The following is a 13,991-nucleotide window of genomic DNA, read 5'->3' on the forward strand; positions in this document are numbered from 1 at the left end:
GGGACAGGAGCGTGTGACTAATAGAGTGCGGGGGCAGGAGTATGTGAGTATAATAGAGTGCGGGGGACGGGAATGTGTGACTGTAATAGAGTGCGGGGGCAGGAGTAAGTGAGTGTAATAGAGTGCAGGAAGCAGAGAGTGTGTGAGTGATACAGCGTGGGGGGCGGGAGTGTGTGAGTGTAATAGAGTGCAGGGGCGGGAGTGAGTGAGTGTAATAGAGTGGGGGGGCAGAGAGTGTGGGAGTATGATACCGCGCTGGGGGCGGGAGTGTGTGAGTGTAATAGAGTGCAGGTGGCAGGGAATGTGTGAGTGTTATACAGCACAGGGGGCGGGAGTGTGTGAGTGTAATAGAGTGCAAGGTGCGCGAGTGTGTGAGTGTAATAGAGTGCAGGGGCGGGAGTATGAGTGTAATAGAGTGCGGGGGGCAGGGATTGTGCGAGTGTGAAACAGCGCGGGGCGGGAGTGTGTGAGTGTAATAGAGTGCAGGGGGTGGGAGTGTGTGAGTGTAGTAGAGTGCGGGGGTGGGAGTGTGATACAGCATGGGGGGCGGGAGTGTGAGTGTAATAGAGTGCAGGGGGTGGGAGTGTGTGAGTGTAGTAGAGTGCGGGGGTGGGAGTGTGATACAGCATGGGGGGCGGGAGTGTGAGTGTAATAGAGTGCAGGGGTGGGAGTGTGTGGGTGTATTAGAGTGCGGGGGTGGGAATGTGATTCAGCGTGGGGGGTGGGAGTGTGATAGAGTGCAGGGGCGGGAGTGTATGAGTGTAATAGAGTGTAGGGGCGGGAGTGTGAGTGTGATACAGCGTGGGGGGCGGGAATGTGTGATTGTAATGGAGTGCAGGAGGCGGGAGTGTGTGAGTGTTATAGAGTGCAGGGGGCAGGGAGTGTGTGAGTGTGATAAAGCGCTGGGGGCGGGAGTGTGTGAGTGTAATGGAGTGCAGGGGGCGGGAGTGTGTGAGTGTTATAGAGTGCAGGGGGGAGGGAGTGTGTGAGTGTGATACAGCGCAGGCCGCGAGGGGTGGGAGTGTGGGGCCAATGTGTTTTTCCTACTGAGGCCATTAATTTTTTTTCCGCCCCTTTGGGGTCCAGTGTGTTTTATTTTACCTGTAGGGGCCAGTATTTTTATTTGTATTTTTCTGGCGGTGCCAATGTGTCTGCGAGGGGGAGGGGGGGATTTGAGGTTAGGGTCAGGCTGCGGGGAGGGGGGGCTAGGGTTAGGCACCCCCGGGGATGGTTAGGGTTAGGCTGCGGTGGTGGTGGGGTGTTTAGGTTTAGGGTACGGGAAAGGTGGGTTAGGGTTAGGGAGGTTAGCTTAGTTAAATAGTTTATGTCGGTATTTTCAACATCGGGATGCCTATGTCGGTATTTTGACAGCCAGCATGCCAACCATCGGGATCCTTATACCAACCCCATTAAAACATATATAATAACCAAAAAATTGGGCCTGATTCTGAGTCAAACTCAGGCACATCTGTGTGTGCATCTTTTGCCGCTGTAGTGTGTGCGACTTTATGCTGATCTTCAAACACAAACGTCAAAACCTGCACCTGCCCCATGCTATGTGCAGATCTCTGACAGACCTACTGCCTCGCTACAACTGCAGTAACACTCCTATAACATGTCCATAAGATGGTGCGTCTCCGTGTGTCTTATACCATTCCCCAGTCAGGAGCCCCTAATACATTATACTGTAGCTATGTATTGGATATTAGCAATTTGGGTTTGAATCTATCTATCTATCTATCTATCTATCTATCTATCTATCTATCTATCTATCTCACTATATGCTGGGTCACCTCAGTTTTCCCTGTTCTGTCCTGTCCAGGCGACACCCTCCATCCAACCCCACCATTCCTTCTCAGTATAACTACTTATTACAAAAGTAAACTTTTTTTTACATATAGAAAGATTTCACATTCATGACATCGCTGAGCGACCTGTAACTTCTTTCGTTGAGAGGTTTCATATTTATGTCATCACTAAGCGCACCATTTTCTATATTACAGTCACGTTAACAAGAGATGTTTTCCTTTGGTCATTTTTAGGTTGTCACATTACACTGTTGATATAATTGAAGAAGTGAGGGAGACTGAGGTTTTTCAAGGTAGGTGCTAGTCACACCTCCTGTGCAGACCACACCCTCACAACATCAACCACACCCCTAACATTACTAGTCACACACCCATGGTGTTTTCACATCCCCTGCCGTGGCATAAAATAGGCCCTTCATAAATTTCAGCTCCAGGCCCATATGGACCTTAATCTGGCACTGCAACTCAATATGTCCTCCTCACTGTGCTGTGGCTGTCAATGTGTCCTCTGCAGCCACCGGGTATGTGTGCACTGTGCAGTGCACTATGGCCCTCATTCCGAGTTGTTCGCTCGCAAGGCGAATGTAGCAGAGTTACACACGCTAAGCCGCCGCCTACTGGGAGTGAATCTTAGCTTCTTAAAATTGCGACCGACGTACGCGCAATATTGCGATTACAAACGAGTTAGCAGTTTCTGAGTAGCTTCAGACTTACTCTGCCTGTGCGATCAGTTCAGTGCTTTTCGTTCCTGGCTGACGTCATAAACACACCCAGCGTTCGCCCAGGCACTCCCACCGTTTCTCCGGCCACTCCTGCGTTTTTTCCGGAAACGGTAGCGTTTCCAGCCACACGCCCCTAAAACGCCGTGCATCCGCCCAGTAACACCCATTTCCTGTCAATCACAATGCGAACGTCGGAGCGATGAAAATGCCGTGAGTAAACTTACTTTCATCATAGTAAAGTTACTTGGCGCAGTCGCAGTGCGAACATTGCGCATGCGCACTAAGAGAATTCTCACTGCGATGCGATGAAAATCTCCGAGCGAACAACTCGGAATGAGGGCCTATATTTGTTTGTTTAAAGTTACTTTGTATTGTGTTATACATGTATGTTTTTGTGTGCAGTCTGTGTCTGTGATTCTTTATATATATATATATATATAGAGAGAGAGAGAGAGCGATAATATATATATATATAGATATATATGTGTGTGTGTATGTATATATATATATATATATATATATAGTATAGAAGAGCTGGCACTCACCCTATAGAACTTTGCTCCGGTGCCCTCTGGAATAATTGATATGAAACAAACAGAGACATGCAGCGGCACTCAGAGACTGATCCCAGATCGATAACGTGCAAACGGCAATTTAATCCATAAGAAACAAAGTGGGGTCACCCCACTTTGTTTCTTATGGATTAAATTGCCGTTTACACGTTATCAATCTGGGATCAGTCTCTGAGTGCCGCTGCATGTCTCTGTTTGTTTTATATATATATATATATATATATATATAGATGGATGGATGGATAGAAACCCCCTGACAGCAAATCCTGCATTTGCCCCTGGTTATTGTGTATATATATATATAGAGAGAGAGAGAGAGAGAGAGAGAGAGAGAGAGAGAGAGAGAGAGAGAGAGAGAGAGAGAGAGAGAGAGATGTGCACCGGAAATTTTTTGGGTTTTGGGTTTTGGTTTTGGATTTGGTTTCGCGGCTGTGTTTTGGATTCGGACGCATTTTGGTAAAACCGCCTTTAAAATTTCAGATTCGGGTGTGTTTTGGACTTGGGTGTTTTTTTTCAAAAACCCTTCAAAAATAGCTTAAATCATAGAATTTGGGCGTAATTTTGATCCTATAGTATTATTAACCTCAATAACCATAATTTCCACTCATTTCCAGTTTATTCTGAACACCTCACACCTCACAATATTATTTTTAGTCCTAAAATTTGCACCGAGGTCGCTGGATGACTAAGTTAAGCGACCCAAGTGGCTGGCACAAACACCTGGCCCATCTAGGAGCGGCACTGCAGTGTCAGACAGGATGGCACTTAAAGAAGTAGTCCCCAAACATCACATGATGCAAAGATAAATAAAAAAAGAGGTGCAAGATGGAATTGTCCTTGGGCCCTCCCACCCACCTTTATGTTGTATAAACAGGACATGCACACTTTAACAAACCCATCATTTCAGCGACAGGGTCTGCCACACGACTGTGGCTGAAATGACTGGTTGGTTTGGGCCCCCACCAAAAAAAGGAGCAATCAATCTCTCCTTGCTCAAACTGGCTCTACAGAGGCAAGATGTCGACCTCATCATCATCCTCCAATTCCTCACCCCTTTCACTGTGTACATCCCCCTCCTCACAGAGTATTAATTTGTCCCCACTGGAATCCACCATCACAGGTCCCTGTATACTTTCTGGAGGCAATTGCTGGTAAATGTCTCCACGGAGTGTCACAACTGAGGGTTTAGGCTGACGGGAGGAAGCCTCAGTTGTAGGGGGTGAAATGAAATTAAACTTAGATGGTTTAATCAGACCCCTGGACATGTAAGTGTGGAAGGAAACCCGAAGGTGTGACCATGACAAGCAGGTTAAAAGTCAAATGAAAGTTTATTAAACAGACTCCGTATAATCACAACAGCGTTCACAGTCAGAATTAGCAGTGGCAGATAATACAGTTCCTGGATCACTAAACCATAAAAGGATAACAGGGCACTGGTAGGTTGCAGAACGGATGTTATAGTCCTTGGGTAGAATAACCTTACCAGGCCAGGCTGTAGTAGTGGAGACAACCGAGGAACACGCCAGTAGGTGTATAAGATGATGCTGGTAACTGGAATGCACTGTAGGAGTCACTGGACGGAACCAGCCAGATGGTGGAGACACGGAGTTAAAACTGAAAGATGCTAGGGTGCGTGGAAACAGATGAAATGAAGAGTGGTTACCGGCGGTAGTGAATACTGCTGGTAAGTAGAAATCCGCTGGGAGAACACCGGCTATTTAAGGAGGTTGAATTCTGTTGGAAGCAGGTTGCTGGAAACAGATGGGTTAATAGCTGAAAGCTTGGAAGCTGGAAGCAAACGAAGTAATAGCTGAAAGCTGGATCAGTCACAGAGGATTGCAAAGTCAGGCTGCACCGCAGGATGGAAAGCAGGTGCGGGTCTCTTTGTGGATGCTGGAGACAGGAGCTGGAACCTGGAGAAACAAGCCACAGGAGAGAGAGACTGGAACAAGGTATGACATTCAAAGCACTGACATCTATCTGGCCTAGACACAGGATACTTATACCTGCTGCTATGCAGGCATTGGCTAGGCAATTATGCAGATTCCAGAGATGGTGGATTGGAGGAATTGGAGCATGTGATCAAATCCAACATGGCTGCGCCCATGCTGGAACCTGGAGGGAAAACCTGGTTTGGAATTAAATGTGCAAACATAATAATAATGGCGGCGCCGGCCGCGGAGGACAGGAGACGCCAGATGACAATTATATGCTGAGACACTTGGAGGGCAGCAGAGGCCGCGGCAGGCATGATACATGATTCTGAGAACCTGCAGCAATAACACAGTAACGGCGGCGGAGGCCGCGGAGGACGGGAGATGCCATGTTGGATTCAAACATGGCGCCGCTGTGGTAGTGTCTCAGAATGACAGGATGGATGTGCAGAGTGTTGACACAGATGAGATCCGGATTTGGAACGCTGGGCCAGTCTCAGAAGACACCTAAACGGCAGGTAATGGCGTCCAGATACCCGGATCGTGACACGGAGGAATTGATGATAATTCATTTTGATGAAGATCATCTTCTCCACATTTTGTGGAAGTAACTTCGTACGCCGATCGCTGAAAAAGTGACTGGCTGCACTAAGCACTCTTTCGGAGTACACACTGGAGGGGGGGCAACTTAGGTAAAATAAAGCCAGTTTGTGCAAGGGCCTCCAAATTGCCTCTTTTTCCTGACAGTATACGTACGGACTGTCTGACGTGCCTACTTGGATGCTGTCACTCATATAATCCTCCACCATTCTTTCAATGGTAACAAAATCATATGCAGTGACAGTAGACGACATGTCAGTAATCGTTGGCAGGTCCTTCCGTCCGGACCAGACGTCAGTTTTCGCTCCTGACTGCCCTGCATCACCGCCAGTGGGTGGTTTTGGAAATCTGATCCTTTTCCTGGCAGCTCCAGTGGCGGTAGAAAATGAAGGATGAACTGTTGGCGGGTCACGTTCCGCTTGACTTGACAAGTATCTCACTAGCAGGTCTTTAAACATCTGCAAACTTGTGTCTGCCGGAAAGAGAGATACAACGTAGGCTTTAAACCTAGGATCGAGCACGGTGGCCAAAATGTAGTGCTCTGATTTCAACAGATTGACCACCCGTGAATCCTGGTTAAGCGAATGAAGGGCTCTATCCACAAGTCCCACATGCCTTGTGGAATCGCTCCATTTTAGTTCCTCCTTCAATCTCTCAAGCTGCTTCTACAAAAGCCTGATGAGGGGAATGACCTGACTCAGGCTGGCAGTGTCTGAACTGACTTCACGTGTGGCAAGTTCGAAGGGTTGCAGAACCTTGCACAATGTTGAAATCATTCTCCACTGTGCTTGAGTCAGGTGCATTACCCCTCCTTTGCCTATATTGTAGGCAGATGTATAGAGTTGAATGGCCTTTTGCTGCTCCTCCATCCTCTGAAGCATATAGAGCAGGGCTGGCCAAACCGGTCCTCGAGATCTACCAACAGTTCATGTTTTCCAGGCCTCCTGGAAATCTGTAGAATTGTCAGTTAGGAATGAATGCAGCACATCTTAATTAGTAATGATTACACCTGTGCACCAGCTAGGTGGTCTGGAAAATGTGTACTGTTGGTAGATCTCGAGGACTGGTTTGGCCAGCCCTGATATAGAGGATTGAATTCCTCCTCATTACCACCTCCTGCTTCAGCTGATGTCGGGGCAGGTTCAGGAGTGTTTGCTGGTACTCCAGTCTTCGGCACATGGTGGCTGAATGCCGAAAGTGGTCCGCAATTCTTTGGGCCACCGACAGCATCTCTTGCACGCCCCTGTCGTTTTTTAAATAATTCTGCACTACCTAATTCATTGTATGTGCAAAACATGGGACATGCTGGAATTTTCCCAGTTGTAATGCACGCACAATATTGTTGGCGTTGTCCAATGTCACAAATCCCCAGGAGAGTCCAATTAGGGTAAGCCAATCTGCGATGATGTTCCTTAGTTTCCGTAAGAGGATGTCAGCTGTGTGCCTCTTATGGAAAGTGGTGATACAAAGCGTAGCCTGCCTAGGAACAAGTTGGCATTTGCGAGATGCTGCTACTGGTGCCTCCACTGCTGTTCTTGCTGCGGGAGGCAATACATCTACCCTGTCACAGTCATATAGTCCTTAGTCTGCCATGCTCCACTTGTCCATATGTCCGTGGTTAAGCGGACATTGGGTACAACTGAATTTTTTAGGACACTTGTGACTCTTTCTGACGTCTGTGTACATTCTCGGTATCGCCTGCCTAGAGAAGTGGAACCTAGATGGCATTTGGTACTGGGGACACACTACCTCAAGAAATTCTCTAAGTCCCTGTGAACTAACGGTGGATACCGGACGCACGTCTAACACCAACACAGCTGCCGAGGCCTGAGTTACCCACTTTGCAACAGGATGACTGCTGTGATATTTCATCTTCCTTGCAAAGGACCGTTGGACAGTCAATTGCTTACTGGAAGTAGTACAAGTGGTCCTCCGACATCCCCTCTGGGATGATGATCGACTCCCAGCAGCAGCAACAAAAGCAGAGCCAGGAGCAGTAGGCGTTACACTCAAGGATCCATCGGAGGAATCCCAGTCAGGAGAGGACTCATCAGACTTGCCAGTGACATGGCCTGCAGGACTATTGGCGTTCCTGTCTAAGGAGGAAATTGACACTGAGGGAGTTGGTGGTGTGGTTTGCACTGGGAGCTTGGGTACAAGAAGAAGAAGGGATTTAGTTGTCAGTGGACTGCTTCCGCTGTCACCCAAAGTTTTTGAACTTGTCAATGACTTCTGATGAATGCGCTCCTGGTGAAGTATAAGGGAGGATGTTCCTAGGTGATTAACATCCTTACCCCTACTTATTACAGCTTGACAAAGGCAACACACCGCTTGACACCTGTTGTCCGCATTTCTGTTAAAATAATTCCACACCGAAGAGGTGGGTTTTTTTTTTGTAATTTGACAAGGCATGTCAATGGCCTTATTAATCTCACAGACAATAGGTGTCTCCCCGGGTGCCTGACTTAAACAAACCACCTCTACATCAGATTCCTCCTTGTCAATTTCCTCCTCAGTGCCAGCAACACCCATATCCTCATCTTGGTGTACTTCAACAGTGACATCTTCAATTTGAATATCAGGAACTGTACTGTGGTTGCTCCTTCCAGTACTTGCAGGGGGCGTGCAAATGGTGGTAGGAGCCACCTCTTCCCGTCCAGTGTTGGGAAGGTCAGGCATCGCAACCGACACAATTGGACTCTCCTTGGGGATTTGTGATTTAGAAGAATGCCCAGTTCTTTGCTGTGCTCTTGCCAGCTTTACTCTTTTCATTTTTCTAGCAGGAGGATGAGTGCTTCCATCATCATGTGAAGCTGAAACACTAGCCATGAACATAGGACAGGGTCTCAGCCGTTCCTTGCCACTCCGTGTCGTAAATGGCATATTGGCAAGTTTACGCTTCTCAGACGATTTTAATTTAGATTTTTGGGTCATCATTTTACTGAACTTTTGCTTTTTGGATTTTACATGCTCTCTACTTTGACATTGGGCATCGGCCTTGGCAGACGGCGTCGATGGCATTTCATCGTCTCTGCCATGACTAGTCACAGCAGCTTCAGCACTAGGTGGAAGTGGATCTTGATCTTTCCCTATTTTACCCTCCACATTTTTGTTCTCCATTTTTTAATGTGTGGAATTATATGCCAGTCATATTATTATATCAATAGCAATGGCCTACTGTACTGTACTACTATATATACTGCTCACAACAATGCAGCACAGATATGGATACTTGAAGTGACAAGGAGCTGCAAGATACAGCAATGGCCTACTGGACTGTACTACTATATATACTGCTCACAACAATGCAGCACAGATATGGATACTTGAAGTGACATGGAGCTGCAAGATACAGCAATGGCCTACTGTACTGTACTACTATAGACTGGTGGTCACCAAAATGCTGCACTGTACTATTATGTACTGCTCAAAACAATGCAGCACAGATATGGATACTTGGAGTGACACGGAGATGCAAGGTACAGCAACTGCCTACTGTATGTTCTACTATATATACTGGTGGTCACCAAAATGCTGCACTGTACTACTATATACTGCTCACAACAATGCAGCACAGATATGGATACTTGAAGTGACATGGAGCTGCAAGATACAGCAATGGCCTACTGGACTGTACTACTATATATACCGGTGATCACCAAAATGCTGCACTGTACTACTATATACTGCTCACAACAATGCAGCACAGATATGGATACTTGAAGTGTTTCAGAGCTACAAGATAGAGCAATGGCCTACTGGACTGTACTACTATATATTGGTGGTCACCAAAATGCTGCACTATACTACTATATACTGCTCACAACAATGCAGCACAAATATGGATACTTGAAATGACACGGAGCTGCAAGATACAGCGATGGCCTACTGTACTGTACAACTATATACTGGTGGTCACCAAAATGCTGCACTGTACTACTATATACTGATCACAACAATGCAGCACAGATATGGATACTTGAAGTGACATGGAGCTGCAAGATACAGTAATGGCCTACTGTACTCTACAACGATATACTGGTTGTCACCAAAATGCTGCACTATACCACTATATACTGCTCACAACAATGCAGCACAGATATGGATACTTGAAGTGACAGAACTGCAAGATACAGCAATGGCCTACTGTACTGTACTACTATATATACTGGTGGTCACCAAAATGCTGCACTGTACTACTATATACTGCTCACAACAATGCAGCACAGATATGGATACTTGAAATGGCATGGAGCTGCAAGATACAGCAATGGCCTACTGTACTTTACAACTATATACTGGTGGTCACCAAAATGCTGCACTGTACTACTATATACTGCTCACAACAATGCAGCACAGATATGGATACTTGAAGTGACACAGAGCTGCAAGATACAGCAATGGCCTACTGTACTGTACTACTCTACTGGTGGTCATAAAAATGCTGCACTGTACTACTATATAGTATATACTGGTCACACAACAATGCAGCAGATATTGAGCACTGATCAGGATACTAGAACTGAGTCTGACACGGAGTTGCAAGATACAGCAATGGCCTACGGTACTGTACAACTATAATAAACTGGTGGTCACCACAATGCAGCACACTGAGCACAGATATTGAGCTTTTCAGGCAGAGAACGTAGCCACGTCCTCTCCGCTCATTCTACAATGCACGAGTGAATGTGGCGGTGATGCGCGGTTCTTTATATGGAATACGAATCTCACGAGAATCCAACAACGGCATGATGACGTTCGGCCTCGTTCGGGTTAACCGAGCAAGGCGGGAAGATCTGAGGCTGCCTCGGACCCGTGTAAAACACATGAATTTTGGTGTGGTTCGGATCTCGACAAACCGAACCCGCTCATCTTTCTCTCTCTATATATATATAGACACACATACTGTGTACCCAGCAAGCAGCGGCACTCAGAGACTTTTTTTGTGCCACTGCTTGCTCTGTATACAGTATTCAAATTTCTTTCCAGAGGGCACCGGTGCTCTGTATTCTTGGATAGGGTGAGTGTCAGTCCAAAAAGTATATATACAGATGGAGCCCTCTTCATCTATGCCTTTAATAAAATTAATTGAGCCAGGGCAATCGGACTTAATCCCCTGCTGTATTGTTCTCTTTGTATTGTATTGCAGCTGAGAACAATAGATGAAAGGCTTATGCTAATAAACCATGGTGCATCTAGGTGCAGCAGAGAAGGCAAGATGAGCGTGGCTCCATCTGTATAGAGAGAGAGAGTGTTATTTGAGGAGCGCTCTAATTCGATTGTATAAGTGTTCCCACTATAACATTCAAGAGTAAAATAAATCTAAGAGTGAAGAGGATAGACTAATATCACCTTAACTAAAAGTACACCCAATAGATTTTAACATATATTTAAAAAGTTTAATAATAAAATACAATTAAAACATTTGTCAAGCATTCAAAAAGATATTTTTCACAAGCATTTTTTGCACACCAAATAGATTTCAACAACATCAAAAAAGGGCTTTTATGTGCATTCAATTTTGTTTGCATAGTAAAAATAGAGCTTTCACCAACGCATTTCATCTTTGGCGACTTCTTCAGGGGTATCTTTAAGCGTGAAAAAGGAAAAGGTCACATCTTAATACACATTACAGTTGTTTAATTTAAAAAATACTTAAAATAGTAAATAAAGACACTTAAGTGCAAATTTAACAATATCTGGTATGGAAATAGTATATAATTCACAATTTCCCCATTGTTGGGAATTAAGATATACTCTGATGTTTTTTTTTGTTTTATTTTTACCACAAAATGACATCCTTAATCACTTAACTGGCATGTTCAGATCACATGCAACCGCACTACTGAGTCCACCAGTTTTTGACTAGGAGATCCGTGTTGCAGATGTGCATAATATATTATTTCAATATTTAAAAAAAAATACTTTTAAAACTATATTAAATAAAAAATAAAAAAACAACAGCTAAATGAATGATTTTGATGGGATAAATTGTCAGTTAAGTGGTTAATATCCAAATCATACTTCTATAAACTATCAAGAACAACAGAATAAATGACAGTCAATTGAAAAACTCCAAAGTAATTGTCAACTATTTATTATTTTTAAAAAGAGCATAGGGTTTTAAATATATGACATTAATAATCAATAGAAGTATCCATATGGAAGAATTTACTGATTTTCAAAATGACTGAATTTTCATGATTTGATGCTAGGAATGATTCTTATTCTCAGATGGTAAACAGTAAATAGGTTGCACCAATAGCAAGTGCAGACAACTTAGCCTATTTAAATAATAGTGAAATAATCAGATCATCATTTAATTTTTTTTTACAATGTTAGTTTTTTATTAAGGAATAATATATACTCTATAGTTGGTAGAGTACTTACTAGAATTATAGAGTGATCTTTACTAGATTCTCCAGATTGGGTGACTTTAACCTGATTTCATATTAGAAGGACTCCTATATTTAAATTTAAACCACATAAGCCTCTAGAGATATTATATTATTTCCTGTTAATTGATAAACCCTAAGAAGTTTAAATCTATCATTAGTCTTAGTTAGAACTTTTATTTTGATTGTAACTGTTTCCTTATTTATAACAGTGTTTGAAATTACCATTGGTGGTCGGTGAAATGGAGTGTAACCTTTATAACAGACTTAATAGCTCGTTTGTGTTCCAGTAGCGGGTAACTTTATTGAATAAATCAACATAAATACTTCCAATTTATAATTCACCTTTAAAACAGATACAAGTAGTATTGACTATTTAGATCTAAAACTAGAGGGTCTACCTTCTGGTAAGATAAAGTTTTTAACTTTCTTCAAAGAAACAGATGCCAACAGTTATATTCCTGCAGACAGTTGCCATCACCCAAATTGGAAACACAATGTACCTTATGGTCAATTCCTGAGAATCAGAAGGAATTGTAGTAATAATATTTATTTCTGGGAACAATCATATAGACCTGTGAAAAGATTTCTTTAAAGAGGCTATCACAGTGAAACAATTGAAGAAGCAAGAACCAGAGCCTTTGAAATCAATAAAACAGAATTATTGAATCCCAGATCTAAGAATGAAAATTATACCTGTAAAGACAGACCTTTTATAACTCAATTAATAAAGAAAATAAGCAAATTAAGAAGATCTTGTAAAAGAAATGGGGTGTTCCCCAAAAAGACCCTATTTTAAGTCCCCACCTTCCACCCAAACCGACGATCACTTTTCATGGGGCTTCATATTTAAAAAACATCTTAACTCCCAGTACTATACAATCAATAGAAAAAACAAGTACCAATCCAGGTACTTTTTCAAAACATATATCAATAGAGAGAGAGAAAGAAGGCTCTTGTGTGGGCGCACTCTTAGTTAATTGAAATGAATTTCAATCAGTTTCAAATTGATCATGAAAAATATTAAGACATAACTTTATTGATTATTAATTTAAAAATTAATATGAATACCCATTAAAGAACATATGATCCAAAATAAATATAGAAAAATAAGGTAAGTATTAGAACTTGTACAAAAAAAATTTGTAAGAATGTTCTGGTCCTGTCTCACGGAGTGTGATTAGAAAGGCTGTAGACACTTCAATGTCCTTCACCCATTTCAGCCTGACCAGTACAGAAAGTCTGTATTAATGGGACCACAGTGTGGTCAATTGTGTAGTCAGTCTGTAATAGAAAGATCAAAATAATTGGACAATGCCCAGTATAGTGCCGGTCACCACATATTGCACAAGTAACTGTAGATACGAGAAGACTAAACTAGTCTAGATAATTATATGCAGTAACAAGGTAAAGTTTTTGAAGATAGGAAAAAGTGGTGATACTGCTGTTGGTGTCATATAACACACGTCAAATGAATTGACTCCTGCTCTACAACACTAGGTATTCCCTGTGAGTCCCCTCCTCAGGTACTGACCCAGCCCAACACTGTTTTGCTTCCAAGATCAAATGAGATCGGGCACTGGCAGTGTGGTTTGATAGTAGAAAAGGTGGGTGAGTTTAGACACCAATGAGAGTGCACCTAAATAAGAGAGTGTCACAGAATGTTGTTAGGCGCCGAGGGTCCGCTCGTCAGTGCGGCCGGCGCCTAGCAACGGGGACGCCACTGTCGGATCGTGTTCCCCGTTGCTGGGTCTAAGTTTATATCATCACTGGTTTCCTGGCTGTGTAGCATGCAGCTGTACGGCATGTTGTAATTATCACTCATCTGTTTCCCTGGCCATGCAGCTTGTCAGCTGCATGGCATTTAATCCAATCAGCCTCCAAACAGCTGATTGGAAGACTCTCTGTTAAAAGCACTCCCAGGACTCCTCACAGACGCCGGTGATAGCTTCCTGTTTGC

At 43.7% G+C, this 13,991-nt stretch overlaps 1 pseudogene; it reads right to left on the reverse strand.

Moving 5' to 3' along the window:
- Window positions 1–13,516: 13,516 nt before the first annotated feature.
- Window positions 13,517–13,635, reverse strand: LOC134968349 (5S ribosomal RNA; annotated as a pseudogene).
- Window positions 13,636–13,991: the final 356 nt, after the last annotated feature.

This window comes from Pseudophryne corroboree, chromosome 10 (assembly GCF_028390025.1).
Source record: "Pseudophryne corroboree isolate aPseCor3 chromosome 10, aPseCor3.hap2, whole genome shotgun sequence".
Taxonomy (NCBI): Eukaryota; Metazoa; Chordata; class Amphibia; order Anura; family Myobatrachidae; genus Pseudophryne; species Pseudophryne corroboree.